General features: G+C 38.7%; 1 protein-coding gene and 1 pseudogene across 3 annotated transcripts in view; one reads left to right on the top strand and one right to left on the bottom strand.

Moving 5' to 3' along the window:
- RPS6KC1 (ribosomal protein S6 kinase, 52kDa, polypeptide 1) overlaps positions 1-16,335 on the bottom strand; it is a 299,319-nt gene that overhangs the window by 118,891 nt on the left and 164,093 nt on the right. The window lies entirely within an intron of this gene.
- On the top strand, positions 11,199-11,880 carry LOC102842657 (annotated as a pseudogene).

The raw sequence follows: 16,335 nt of genomic DNA on the forward strand, positions 1-16,335 counted from the left end.
GACTCCTTTCTTCTCGGTCCTTTAAAAAAGGGGATCACAAACACTGCTGATCAACGTCAGTAGGCAAAGATGGAAACTACCTGTTAACTGATGTATTACAAGGGTTGTAAGGACTGAAAAGAAAAAATAATGGACCTATAAATTTCCAGTGTCGTGCTGTAGGGTCAACACTGGACTGTGAAACACAAGATCAACAGTTCAAACCCACCAGCTGCTCCTTGGAAATCTTATACAGAGTCACTAAAAATCAGAACTGACTCAATGGTACTTCTTACAAAACAACAATAGAGCTTCAAAATGCTTCTGATAGATTAACTTACTGATACACAGACTTTAAAAGAGCTTTTAACTGACAGATTTAAATTTAAGGATGGTATAATCTCTGTTATATCAGTTTCTTATCACCCTTTCCTCATTTTAAGAAAATATACCCACAGGCAAACAGGTGCACATATACAAACACATACCCCATGATGATTATTTTTTCAAGAAAAACTAGGTATCTGAAATTCAACCTTCAATCTAGATCACATGGCTACTAATTATTTCCTGAGTAACAAAACCAGATATATGTTTCCCACTGTCATCAAGTCAATTCCAACTCTCGTGACCCAGGGAGACAAAGAACTCCCTCAGAGGGTACTTGAGGCTGTAATCTCTAGGGAAGTAGACCGCTTTTCTCCTCAGGAGCAGCTAGTGAATTTGAACTAATGATCTTTTTGCTAGAAGCCAAGCACTTAATCATTACACCACCAGAACTCCTTAGGTACACACTTAGTTTTTTCAAAGTAGATACATATTTTAGCATGAAAATTCAATAACCTTTCTAGATTAGAAGTAAAAAAAAATAGATAAGAATACAGGGAAAAATAAATGATAGGATTTCAAAAAGATTGTGGGAAAACGAAATTAAAAGATAATAGAAGTTTCCCGTTAACTTTTTAAAACCTCCTCCTATAAAAGAGTACAAGGAGCTCTGGTAGCATAGTGGTTACAAATTGGGCAGCTAACCTCAAGGTCAGCTATTCAAAACTCCCAGCTGCTCCATGGGAAAAAGATGAGGCTTTCTGCTCTTGTAAAGACTTATAGCCTCAGAAACCCTATGCAGGGTCAATATGAGTCACTACTGACTCCACAACACATCACCGCCACCACTATTCACAACGAGTACAGAAGAAAATCAAAGTGGCACTATTGAGGGTTGTTTTTATTGTTGTTGTTAGGTGCCATCGAATTGGTACCCTCATAGCGACCCTATGCACAACAGAACGAAACACTGCCTGGTCCTGGGCCAACCTCAGAATTGTTGCCACACTTGACCCCACTGATGCTGCCATATTGCCAATCCATGTCACTGGGAGTCTTTCTCTTTTTCTCTGACCCTCCACCTTGCCAAACATGATATTGCTCTCCAGGGACGGGTCCTCCCTGACAATATGTCCAAAGTATGAGAGACAAAGTTTGGTCATGTTGGCCTCTAAGGAGCATGCTGGCTGCACTTCTTCCAACACAGATCTGTTGGTTCTTTTGGCAGCCCATGGCACTATTAATTTTCTCCTCTAACACCATAACTCAGAAGCATCAATTCTTCTATGGTCTTCCTTATTCACTATCCAGCTTTTGCATGCATATGATGAGGGCAGAGGTCATGAAAGCAGAAGGAAGTGGTGCTGCCAGTTCTTCTGCACCTGACCTCTGAGCTTATGACACAGCCTTCAGCAGTACTGTACTGAGGAGGAGTACTGAAGTTTGACCACTTCTGTGATCCTTAGGAGCCACTATCAGGAGGGCCCTAGGGAGAATTGGTCATTTTCAGTGGAAAACAAGCGCCAGCTACCAATTATGATGGCTTTTTAGTTTAGGCCTGGATTTTGCTACACCTTTCTTTACAGTCAGACACCAACTGCTGAAGAATTAAGGATATTTAAGTTCATCCATGAAACAGACAAAAAGAGAAAAGTTATAAGAAGTGAAACTTCTGGAATATGGGTCAAACTCTGTTGAACCCATATGCTGTTGTTAAGTACCGTCGAGTTAGTTCCAATTCATAGCGACCCTGTATAGGGTTTCTGAGGAGTACCTAGTGAGCTTCAACTCATATCGCATGCTGAATATGTTTGCAAATAAGGTTAACACATAGGGTAAAAATGGCATTACTGATTAACCTTGGCCTAGGAGGAAAGGCTCATTAGATCAGTCAGATGATTCCTTAATTAGATAGGGAAGGTCTTATTCCGGTTGTACCAGGGCATTTTATCTAAAAATCAGCCAGCATCTTCAATGAGTTACTACAACAATAAACACTGTAGCGTGTGTGTGTGTGTAAAACACAAACTTTTTAAGAATAAGAAACAAAGGAGGTTACAATTCTTAAAATGTCATTAAAAGCTATTTAAATAATCAAACTCACTGCCACTGAGTCGATTCCAACTCATAATAATTCTGTAGTACAGAGTAGAAGTGTTCAATAGGGTTTCCAAGACAGTAAATCTCTACAGACGCACACAGACTTATCCTTCTCCCATGGAGTGGCTAGTAGCTTTGAACCACCCACTTTGTGGTTAGCAGTCAAATATTTAAACCACTGTACCACTTCTTAAAATGTGCTTAAAGTTACATGTTAATCATTCAGACAGAAGAAGAACTTCCTCTGGACTATGCCCTAGTGTTACCATGGATTAAGCACTGAACTGCGAACTGCTAACTGAAAGGCCAGCGGGTTAAAACCCACCAGCTGTCTACTTCTGTAAAGATTTAAAATCTCAGAAACTTACTGCCATCAAGTCGATTCTGACCCATAGGGTTGCTGTGAGTCGGAATCGGCTTAATGAGAGTAGGTTTGGTTTTATTTTTATATTTTTGGTTATGTCATTCAAAAGAGAAAAGGTTGTCTACACTACTTACTGTGGAGTCCTGGTGTGGTGCTGTGGGATAAAGCACTGGACCTCAAGGTCAGTTTGAACCTCAAGGATGTTGGTTCAAACTAACCAGCCATTCCTCAGAAACCCTATATAGGTTGCTATGAGTTGGAATTGACTCTACAGCACTCAACAACAACAGAAACACTGCTTAATAATCTTTATGTCAAGAAACCGTGGTTGGTTGGAATGGGAAAAACGGAGAAACAATCTTAAAATGCTTGGCTGTCTTCTGAATCATGGTTTCTCTGGCATACCACTATAAAATAGAAACTGGAGGAGGAGAGACAGGAATAGGCAGAAATATCAACATAGAAAGCTTGTAAGTCCGTCTTCTTCCTATAACTGACTGGAATACCTAAAATGGGGCTACAATGTGCCCAGTGAAGTAGGCTTCCTGCGGAGCCTCTGCATTACACAAGACCATAGGTGCAATCCCGAACAGCATCCAGAATCTCCCACTTGAAAGGACAAGCAGCTCACCTTGGAACAGCCAGAAAAACAGAAGATACTTCCTGAAAGAATACCTACAATGGGGCTACAATCTGCCCAGTGAAGGAGGCTTCCTGCGGAGCCTCTGCATTACACAAGACCATAGGTGCAATCCTGAACAGCATCCAGAATCTCCCACTTGAAAGGACAAGCAGATCAGCTTGGAACGGCCAGAAAAACAGAAGATACTTCCTGAAAGACCAACAGGAAAAATGCAAAACAATATAGGTAGACGGACTGATTACTACAAGAACAAACAGCCCAGGAGACATCAAGGCAAGTGGTAGGGTCCCCCTCAGGATAAACCCCCTTCTAAGACTAAGACTCAATGGGAATACATGCTCTGATTGGTGACCACGTTCGTCACCAATAAGGGGAAGTGAGGGAGAAGTAGCAATGAAGCTGCAAGCTAAGCCCTACAATGCTCAATAGACTCCTGTGAACCTGCATGGAGACCTGGTTGGACAGCAGTGTGGCAAGTCCTAGCGACTCTTGGACCCAGAGTCAGTGACACAGCCACAAAGGACTAGAGTGGAGAGTAAGCGTCCAGCTGATAAGAAGAGAGGGCACATGCATAACTACACCCAAACTTGCAGATAATACCTACTTGACCTGGCTTCAATGACTGGATGATCAGAACTCAACCAGAATAAGAAAGAGGAGGGAAAAAATAGTAATCTGATACAATTTGATGAACTTGACATACACCTATGGAAGCAATAGCTCAAAAGAGGGAACAAAGCTTCACAGTGAAGATCATTCCCACCCCTTCCACACATGGATAGGGCAGAGATAGGCAACTTGGACATTGGCTACCCAGAATGGTGGTTGGGGGGAGGGCTACAGAGGCAAGAAATGACTGGCTTACAAGCTTTCAAGAGGGAACCTAGATCCAGAGGGCATGGAGCAAGGTAGAATCTCCACTGAGTAGTATCCATTCTGTCTAGTCGGGGCTGATGAAAGGAGATGCGGATAGGTCTCTTGTGATACAATAGTGAATAATTGTTATCAGGACTGATTGTAAGGGCTGGAAATGTAAAGGTAGACGTTCTGTAGCAAAAGGAGGGGAGTGATTAATTTTTCAGTCTAGGAATGGAGGTCCCTGGGACCATCAAGGGAGAAGAGCAGAGAAAGGAACCCTACCCAGAGAAGCAGTGATGCCAGGGATGGAGGCAAAGAAGATGATGTGGGGAGATGGATCACCTGGGGGCTTTTGGACCCAGAGAGGGAGAGGGACTGTGTTCGGAAGACCAGGAGACAGGTTTGCAGGGTATACCCTCTGGTTGATGGATGATGCATGGAGGGGATTGTAACCATGGCAAGGAAATGATATACGACGGGACCAATGTGAAGCTAACATCCTCCCATGTAAACTATCATACAATTCACAACAAAGCATTAAAAAAGAAAAAGAAACCGTGGTGCATAATGAAAGTTGTGTATATTGTGGCTACCTAGCTTCCTTGGTCCACTTTATATCAATTAGAAGCATTGGATTATCCAGCATTTCTCATGGTACTAGCTAGCTGACTTGAGCCACACAAAAAAAATTATCAGAGTCTTAGATATTGAATCCTAACATTCTAACTTATCCAGAAGCCATCAAACTTGGTACCCTTTCATTCTTCTCTTCATTCATATTCTCATTTATAAGCGATACATCATTTTCCTTATATAACTGAGGGAACTAACGTTCAGGGAAGTACGTCTTTCTCAGTTACATAATTAAGATAAGCAACTGAACCTAAAATAGGTCTTCAGACAACATACTCAGACAACATACAAGCTACCTTTAATACAAATAAAAGTAACTGAATTTTATTATTTGTACTCTGGTAGTGTAGTGGTTACGAATCAGGCTGCGAACCTCAAGGTCAGCAGTTCAAAACTACCAGCTGTTCCATGGGAGAAAGATGAGGCAATCCGCTCTCATAAAGATTTACAGCATCGGAAACCCTGTACAGGGTCACTATGAGTTGGAACTGACTGCACGGCACATAACAACAACAATAACTGTTTCTGAGTAGAAAAAAAACAAACAAAATTTTACAAAGTATAGGACAAGTACATAAAGAGTATGGGAACAAAAATAAAGAGAAAATAAATGTGAACACTTGAGAAAGGTGTCAGGCAGATTAACAGAGCAAAACAGACACATAAAAGAAAGAAATCCAAAATGACAGAAAGACGCACAGTAAAAAAACGTTAAAAAAGGTATATTTCATACTACACAGAAGAGAAAACCTAGTCTCAAACATCCTTTGGAAAACAAAGACCTTTTCTCATTTACCTGTAAAAAGTAGACATTTGTTTTTACCTTTTAAACTAAAGAAAATCAGTTTTGTAACCTAGAACAAAAAGTAATTCTTCTGCTATTCTACTCTTGGTTACTAAAGAGTAATAAAGCAAACCTCCCCATCATTTATGCCACAAAGGAAAGTGCTGACAGAAGAACTGACCAGGATGCATTTCTGGAGAGATAATAGGATGACTTAGTACTTTAGTTCTGGACATTATGGACATTTTAAATAAAAGGATTTTAAGGGTATTTTGACCATGCTTGATTTTTATTACAGAACTTAATTCACACATGAAATTCTACTTAGTCACACCTTGTTTTTTTTTTATTGCCTCTATTTCTCTACTCCACAAATACCCTCAAGTAGGTCCTCTGTCAATGTGTTCTTGGTCAAGCATAAATGCTTTTCATGAATTGGTTCAAGGTGAGCTTGTACCACCAATCTTGCAGTTCAAAGTGACCTTACAGTCCAGTGCCTTAGCCCACAGCACCACACCAGTAACAAACTCTTATAAATAATAATAATATTTTACAAAGTAGGATGGTTTCTAAAATGTATCATATTAGAAAGAACACCCAAATCAACCTGGGTTTGCTGGAATAAGTTTCTATTTTTTTGTTTTGTTTTTAAACAACTTTAGTCACATAAAAGAATCCTTCTGTTTGAGATGGCCTTGACGGTTATAGTTTTTTTTTTTTTTTTTCAGTGTTGAATTATTATATTTAATTCTGTTTTGTTCTTTTCAGGTATAGCCTACCATTTCTGCCTTATGTTAAGTGTTCTGACAACAAAAGGCAACCTTGAGGAGAACAATAAATTATGGTTCAACACAACACTACAACTCTGGAGCCATCAGTCTTTCCAGCATAACCTGAACCAGTCAGCCAGAAGTCATCTTCACATTTGCATTTAACGGACCCCTTAATGTTTGTTTAAAACCTAGTGTTATGTGACCGCTGGAAGTTCAAAGAGCCACTAAAGAATAGTAAAAGTGAAAGTCATATTAATATTCATGTTCCCCCATTTGCCTCAATTTTGCTTCCTTGCATTTATTGTTTAGCAGCTTTTCCACTAACAGTAATATTGAATGAAAACTAGCACATCATTAGATCACAGAGTATTAAATGAGTACAGAAATAGCCTTCTCTGACACTCCACCATATCTTTCTGCTACCTAACTTATTTCTCTTGGCTTACAAGTATAAAAGGAAGTCCCTGTGTGGTGCGAATAGTTAATGCATTTGGCTGCTACTGAAAGGTTGGAGGTTTGAGTCCATCCAGAAGCACCTCAGACAAACGGTCTGGTGATCTACTTCCAAAAAGTTAGCCACTGAAAACCCTACTATGATACACAGGATTGCCATGAGTCCAAATCGACTCAAGAGCAATTGCTTAAAGTTCATTGTTTATCAAAAAAACAAATCATCTACCAACTGTTCCCTTTGAAAACAACATTCCGTGGCAAGTTTTTTGTTGTTATGTTGTTAAGTGTCATCAACTCTGTATCGACACATAGCAACCTTGAATTGGTTCAAGGTGAGCTTGTACCAACAATCTTGCAGTTCAAAGTGACCTTGCAGTCCAGTGCCTTAGCCCACAGCACCACACCAGTAACAAACTCTTGTAAATAATAATAATAATAATGATAACATGTTATAAAGTAGGATGGTTTCTAAAAGATTAATATAAAAAGATTTAGAAGTGCTAGTGAGGGGGCTGGAAAGAGAGAGAAAATCAAAACTAAGGAGTTTGCCTTATGAAAGGAATAAAAAATAAAACAGGGAGAAAATTGGATATAAAATGTCACATAAACTTAAAATTTTTTATCTGCCATAATAGTAAATATGGAAAGTCCCCCAGGCCCCACAAAAGCTAGAAGAGACAACTTGAAAGGCAGAAATCCCATGGGAAAATCTAGAATCCAAAAACTGTTTCTTTGATATCATGACATTGATTCATGATATGTACACCCCTTTTAATGTATCCCCACCTTAAGAATTAAATTGACTTTACTGCATACCATAATCACTGCAGGACCAAACTCATTTTTCATAAGACTGCTTTAACATGAAAAACTGTCTCCATATTTACACCTCTCCAGCAATCAGCTTACTTAAACGAAACTGCCAGAGTGAAAAAGTTCACCATACTTCTTCCTGTCCCATCCCTGTGCCATAGTTACTGACCATCTATTCTGCTTCAGGCACACTGTCACCTCAGTCTCAGTGTTTACAGTCATCTCAGCAGTGTTTTAGAACACTAACACATGACACCCTCAATAAAATTGTCTTTGAAAAAAAAAAAGGAATGGATAAATGAAAATGCATATCAGAGAGGTATGTAATCACTGTCTTCATGATCTGTGTAGGTGAAACACATACAAAAGGAATGTAAAGGAACACAGTTTGGAAGTGGCATGATGATGACGGTGGAAGTGTGCCGTGGAGTCAGTCCCAACTCATAGCAACCATACACAGGGTTTCTGAGGCTAGAATTCCTTACAGGAGCAGAAAGCCTCATCTTTCTGCCACAGAACAGCTGGTATATATGAACTGCTAACCTTGAGGTTGGAGTCCTGGTGTAGCACTGTGGGTTAATGTGCCAGACTGCAAATCCATTTGGAACTGCAAGGTCGATGGTTCAAGTTCACCAGCTGCTCCTCGGAAACCCTATACAGGGTCGTTATAGGTTGGAACCGACTCAACGGCACTTCACTACAACACCAACCTTGAGGTTAGCACCCCAACTCATAACCACTGTGCTACAGAGCTCCTTTGGAAATGGTGTAACTGGACTTAAAAGAGACTCTGTTTTGATTTCATTTTATGAAAAAGTATCATAAAGAGTATCAATGAGGAAAATATAGCACAGATATGCTAAGATATTGCTGGTCACTGTAATTAGAATGAAGACTACAAACTATTTACTCTCTTGACAATTATAATTTGGGAAGATGTGTTTCTTAATGGCTCATGAAAGTATGTTAGGTCTGGCACAATGATCAGGTTATTTTTCATATGAAACACATTTTGAGGTTACTAGTGGCAGCACAGTAAGCTTCTGAAAAAAAGTAGATTGATGCTTTCAGATAAAAGATAAAATGAAAAAACTCAGAAACTCTATGCAGGGTCACTATGAGTCAGAATCAACTGAACTGCAATGGGTATGTTGTTAAGTGCCATCGAGTTGGTTTCAACTCACAGCAACTTCATATAGGGTTTCCAATGAGCAGCTGGGTGGGTTTGAACTGTCGACATTTTGGTTGGAAGTCCAGAGTCCAGTCCTTATCCTATAGAGTCACACCAGGACTCCACAATGAGTAAAAAATAATAGATATAGTATATGTTTCTGTGTAATTTATATAAGACTCAGTTTAATTATTAAGATTCTGAGCTCTACATTATATAAAACCATGCAACTCATGTAATTACAAAATAACACTGAACTCTTTCTTAAAGCACTTAACCCTTTAGTACTGAAATTACAGTCTTCCATTTAAGGTTTGCTGATTTCATTTCATTTTCTTTACACTTATGGATACCTCTGTTTCTTATGGCCAGAACCAGGGTTTTTTTCAGTGATCACTGAGTTTAAACCAACCCTTTTATTTTAATATTTTAAAACTGCATTGCTAAAATTATAAAGATACAGTGATACTGATGAAAGAGATCGTCTGATAAAATTTTTTTAATTTAAAACCTTAGAGAATCCTCCTCTTACTCTCTGTTTTTGCTATGGAGCAGCTGCGCCTCACAGATTCACATGAATGAAAATATTTAGATGAGAAACCACCCACTTAGTTTATTTTCCATATGACTTTCCTGTAATTATTTTGTAAACTGTTCACACAACAATACATAAAAACATCTGCAAAAACAGGTAATTAATGTGTCAAGTCAAACTAATGCATTTTTTATGGTGTCCATGCTTCGTCAACTGTAATTATAACTCTTTTTTAAGCAAATGATGATGTGTTTGTTGCAATGTGCAAGTGGTTATTTTAGATGCTCTGTTTACTGTTCATACAATCAGAATATAAAACTCCAAAGCTACTTTACCCCACACCAATCCTTTACCTAGTTTTTTGTAGGAGCAGAAAAAATAGCTCTTTTTCAAGCTATAATTTCCAGTAAACACTTTTGTCATTAAAACATGAGATAATCAACATAAAAGTAGACACCAAATAGCCAACAATTCAAGAAGCATATGCCAGAGAGCTACCCATCCAGACTTTCTTCATTCAGCTATAAATCTGCTGGAAACACAGTACTTTATGCCAATGGGTTTACAGTATGTTAAGCCTCCTAGGTATTAACAGAAATTGGGAGGCTTCAGTGTTTTTAATAGTACAATATCCATCCCATTCTAGACCAACCAGAGACATAAATCTTCTACATGAGACCAACAAACGAAGACCTACCTAAATCCTGCCCCAAATAAACTATGTTTCAGATTAAATTTATCTTGCTGGAATTCTAATTACATGAGTGACAGATACCACCAAAAGAAATACGTCTATAATTATTATTATTACTATGACAAATATTGACATTATACACTAATAATCATTCCCAGATGGGCATCCCTGAAGGTTGAAGAAGATTAAGAATGAAGACATAGTCCTATAATATTTTTCTAAGGGTTCCTCTCTTTTTAACAAACAAATATCTACATGACTATGCTCTTATTTAAAAATTGTGGTAATAAGGATGCTCAAAGAACAGGAGTTTCTATTTTGTTATTTTAGAGATAACAAAAAATTCATCCTCAGAAAGCCAAGCTTATTGGATTCTTTATTGTGATAGGAATCTTTCCAAAATGAGCTATTTTATTTTCAAACAGAATATACTAAAATTCCTCAGAAACCCTATGCAGGGTCGCTATGAGTCAGAACCAACTTGGCAGCATTTAAAGTATTATAATAAAAAGTACAAAGACCTGTAGTTAAAAAACCCAAAAGAAAGAACACACTCAGCATTTCTCAAGCTAAAAGAACTGAAGAAAAAATTCAAGCCTCAAATCAAAATGAGACAGAAAGCATCAAAAGAAGATGGAGCATTCCAGAAACAGAGGACCCTAGGACCACCAAGAGAAAAGAGCACAACCGGAATGCAGGACCCAGTCCAGAGAAGCAGGGACACCAAAGATGAAGGCTGAGATGGGGTCATGGAGAGAGGGAGCATCTGATGACTCTAGATTCATGGAAAGAGAAGGACTGAGAGCTGCCGACCAGGAGGCAGGCTTGTAGAATGTGCCCTTTGGTGGTGTAAATATTATATATGCCTAAGTGTTTAAAAAAAAAAAAAGCTAAAATGAATAGAGAAATACTATTAACTGATGCCACATGGAGGGAATTATAATCATTGTAATGAAACAAAATATATGACTTGTTGAATGTAATACTTATGATTTGCCCTGTAAACTTTCACTCAAATCACAATAAAAACTTTTTAAAGAAAAAAAGATGAGTTTGGCTCTCCAGGAAAAGATGGCGAAGTGTGGTTACTGCTTTTCACTGACAACATTCAGCCCGCCCGGTAAACTTGTCCAGATTGAATATGCCTTGGTTGCTGTAGCTGGAGGAGCCCTTTCAGTAGGCATTAAAGCTGCAAATGGTGTGATGTTAGCAACTGAAAAGAAACAGAAATCCATTCTGTACTATGAGTGAAGTGTACAAAGTGGAACCAATCACCAAGCATATCGGTTTAGGGTATGGTGGCATGGGCCCAGATTACAGAATACTTGTACACAGAGCTTGAAAACTAGCTCAGCAGTACTATCTTGTTTACCAAGAGCCCACGGCACAGCTGATCCAGAGAGTAGCTTCTGTAATGCAGGAATACACCCAGTCAGGTGGTATACGTCCGTTTGGAGTTTCTTTACTTACTTGTGGTTGGAATGAGGGGCGACCTTATTTATTTCAGTCAGATCCATCTGGAGCCTACTTTGCCTGGAAAGCCACAGAAACGGAGAAGAACTATGTGAATGGGAAAAAACATTCCTGGAGAAAAGATCTAGAACTTGAAGATGCCATCCATACCTTAACCCTAAAGGAAAGCTTTGAAGGGCAAATGACAGACGATAACATAGTAGTTGGTATCTGCAATGAAGCTGGATGAAGGAGGTTTACTCCAACTTAAGTTACAGATTACTTAGCTGCCATGGCATAATAATGAAGCAAGTGAATAATCTGGGATTCTATCTACTCTGAAACATGTTTAAAGTAAGTTTTGTTTTGCAGACTTTTTGCATACTTATTTCCACATGGTTTAATGGACTGATGTTTTAAAATGACATTCATCATAATAAACTGTTAATCCAAAAAAAGAAAAAGAAGATGGAAGATAAAAGCCACTACTAAAAAGAACTGGTCGATGTTCAACCCTTTCAAGAGGTAAAATATGATCAAGAACTGATGGTAATGAAGGAAGACATCCAAGCCACACTGAAGGTATTGGCAACTAACAGGGCTCTAGGAATTGATGGAATATAAACTGAAATGTTTCAACAAACTGATACAGGACTGGAGGCGCTCACTCGTCTATGCCAAAAAAAATGGAAGACAGCTATCTGGTCAACATATTGAAAGAGATCCATATTTGTACCCATTCCAAAGAAAGGTGACCCAAGAGAATGCAGAAGTCATCAAACAATACCATTAATATCACATGTAAGCAAAATTTTGTTGAAGGTAATTCAAAAACGGCTGCAGCAGTACATCCACAGAGAGCTGTCAAAAATTCAAGCCAGATTCAGAAGAATTAATGCACTGTATTAACTGGATGGAATGAGGTGTAGCATTGCTGACATCAGATCGATCTTGGCTGAAAGTAGAGAATACCAGGAAAGATACTTACTTTTGCTTTATTGACTATGCAAAATATTTGACCATTATGGATCATAACAAACTATAGATAACATTGCAAAGAACTGGTATTCCAACGCACTTGTATTCATGAGGAATCTGAACACACACCAAGAGTGAGTTGTTAGAACAAAACAAGGGGACACTCAACGGTTTCAAATCAGAAAGGGTGTGTATCAAGGTTGTATTCTTTCACCCTACTTATTCAATCTGCATGCTAAGCAAATAATTTGAGAAACTGTATTATATGAATAAGAACATGCAGTTAGGACTGGAGGAAGACACATTAACAACCTGTGATATGCAGTTGATACAACTTTGCTTGCCTGAAGCAAAGAGGACTTGAAATACTTATTGATGAAGATCAAAGACCACAGCCTTTCAATATGGATTGCACTTCAGTACAAAGAAAATGAAAATCCTCACAAATAATGTATTAAATAACATCATGATAAACAAAGAAAAGATTGAAGTTGTCAAAGACTTCATTTTGCTTGAATCCACAATCAACACTCACAGAAGCAGCAGTCAAGAAATGACATATTGCATTAGGTAAATCTGCTGCACAAGACCTCTTTAAAGTGTTCAAGAAGAAAGATGACACTTTGAGGACTAAAATGGGCCTGACTCAATCTCAAAAGTATTTTCAATTATCTCATATGCATGTGAAAGTTGGGCAATGAATAAGGAAGACTGTGGAAGAATTGATGCATTTGAATTATAGTAGTATTGTGAAAAATATCAAAAGTATCATGTAGTACCAGAAGAACAAACAAATCCGTCTTGGAAGAAGTACAGTCAGAATGCTCCTTAGAAGTGAGGATGGGGAGACTTTCTCTTGGACTTAAAACATACTGTTAGACAGGAATGTTGCTGAGTGCTATCAAGTCAGTTTGGACTCATAGCAAACCTGTACAGGGTTTCTGAGAAGCAGCTGGTGAACTTGAACCGCCAACTTTGTGGTTCAAACCGACTATGCAATACAGTGCATTTACCTGCAGCACCACACCAAAAGGACATCATGTTTGGAAAAGTGGAGAGTGAATGAAAGAGAAGACGAGCGTGGGTGAGATGAATTGACACAGCAGCAGCAACAATGGGCCCCAACAAAACAATTGTGAAGCTGGTGCATGACTGGGCGGTGTTTTACTCTGTTGTGCACTGGGTCACTATGAGTCAAAACTGACTCAATGGCATCTAACAACAACAAACAAAACTAATTTAACCTTGCTTCCCTTGAACATAACCTACTGTAATATGCAACTGGTGTCTAATCAGCTACTATGACATACTACAGATGCCTATCTACACCCACCTTGTTCCCAAAATTAACATCACAAAAGATTTGCAGCAACTGACTGGGCCCAGATGTCAAACATAAGTTTTAGGTCAAACAGTTATTTGGGGGGAGTTTGAGGAGAAGTCCAAACAAAACAAAACAGAGCCCTAGTTCCAGGGATGCTAGAGCAGAAAATATATGTCCAAGACAAAGAGAATAAAACAGAAGCTTATTATTAAAGCTAAAACCCAATTCAGAGTCAGATTAACAAGAAGTCTCAATACTAATCTCCATTATTTATGCAGTTATAAAAAAAATGTAATAATGCATACAATTCATGCCATTTCAAAAGGGTGGCAAATGCTGACATTTGCTTTTATAAATGCCTATTATTTCACTGTTTACAAGTAGTACTACTTAGCTATTTTGACTATTGAATAGCGATGAAATTACAATAAGAAAATAGTGGATTCACACCAAATGAAAAATAAGTATAGTTTTAAAATAACTAAAATAAGAAAATAGGTGTTACTGTAACTATGTGGAACTCAAAAGAACATACACGTCACTGTACGTATTAAAAATACCCACCAAGTACAATGTACAGGCAGTTTACAACTGACTGCGCGGTTCCGTTCCAACAATGCTGTTGCAATGCAGTGCTGATGTAAATCAAACACCTCTTTGTTTTCTTTATTTCTCATTATTCCTGTCGTTTATTAATAGAATCTTTACAAATATGGCCTGTGCTTGTCTATGGGGGCTGGTATGAGAATAGTAGATCAGTAAAGTAAACCATGCAACATTGTAATGTAGTACATGTTACTAACAATATAATGTACCAAAAAAGGAGGGTATGGTAGTAACTGCAGATCATCATTAAGTGCCATCAAGTTAGTTCTAACTCATAGCAACCCTTTATAGGGTTTCTGCGGCTCCCTACATATGTTTTACAGCGCTGCCATGCTCCTCACAGGTCATCATAACTCATCATAAATCAAGGACTACCCTACAGTGTCAGCAAGGATTGTAAGTCACATTTAATCAATGTTGACAATTTAAAACAAAAGCAAAACACAGATTTCCAAAACCTCTTCCAAATGATATGGGCTAATTAATACAAGATATGGTGCAGGAATCTATATTTCAGCAATTTCCAGATGATTCTGATTGTTATATCAAAAAGCTACACTTACAAAGAGTGACCTAAGCACAAAGTCTTCAGCTGTACAGTAGGCTGGCTAGGTGGCAGCTCAGTGAAGGGTTAAAAATATACCCTGGAAACTGACTACAGATGTAAAACAATTTGGCATTTACACAAGAAAAGATATGGAATTCCCAGAAAGAGAAGCAAGGGTATATGAAGTTTTAACAAAAACTATTCCCACCTAGTCCTTCAATACCACTGAGTGGTAGATGTGAATTTGAATAGCTTTCCTTTTGCGGGAGTGGGCTGGCACCACTGAAAAGTCTTATGACAGGGAAACTGTTGAAAACAGTAATCAGTGGTAAACAATAAGTTAGCCAAAAATTTAACAGGGAGGTTCAGGAAACAAGACAGCCATAGTGTGCTCTGGTAAGTTCCCAAATACTCTTAGAAGCCTCAAAGGCTGCACACATATATACAAGAAATGAGAGAGGGTCCAATTGTCTACTCAGCCCTGGCTGTACAAAGGCCTTGCACAGGCAGAAACTGAAAGCAAAGATACACTTATAAGAGGCCTGAGCTTTGAATACATACTCTAGCCCACAATCAGATACCCTCAGTAACTACTGGAAACCTCACTGACTCACACAGTTTAGTTACAAACTCTGAACAATCACTATCTGGCACTAAGCCATGATGACAGAGTAGCAGCACCTAAAAAGCCAGGTTGACCTTTTTTTTTTTTAAGGAAAAACTAAGCAGACACAACAGTGGCTGCAAACTGCATTGTAAAAAATGATGTATGCACAACCTTGGAACAACAGGACTCTGGGATACAGGGATTGATACATGGTTGGAATGGGCAAAAGGGGGAAAATAATGTTAAGATGCTTGGCTGTCTTTTGAAACTTGGTTCCCCTGGCATACCATTATAAAATAGACACTTGAGGGGGAGACAAAGGAATAGCCAGAAATATCACCATAGAAAGCTTGTAAGTCCATCTTCTGCCTATAACAGCTTGGAATACCTAAAATGGGACTACATTGCGCCTAATGAAGGAGGCTTCCTGAGGAGCCTCTACATTACATAAGACTATAGGTGGAATCCTGAACCCCATCCAAGATCTTCTGAGGTGCGAAATTTCCACTGGAAAGGACAAGCAGACCAGCCTGGAGCGGCCACAAGAACCAAAGATACTTCTTGAAAGAAACACCAACAGGAAAAGTACAAAATAATAACTAAGACCGACTGATTACTACAAGAGCAAGCAAGTTGCTCACCCGGGAGACATCAAGACAAGTGGTCGGGTCCCCTCAGGGCAAACCCTCTTCCA

This window comes from Chrysochloris asiatica, unplaced genomic scaffold, assembly GCF_000296735.1.
Source record: "Chrysochloris asiatica unplaced genomic scaffold, ChrAsi1.0 scaffold00009, whole genome shotgun sequence".
NCBI lineage: Eukaryota > Metazoa > Chordata > Mammalia > Afrosoricida > Chrysochloridae > Chrysochloris > Chrysochloris asiatica.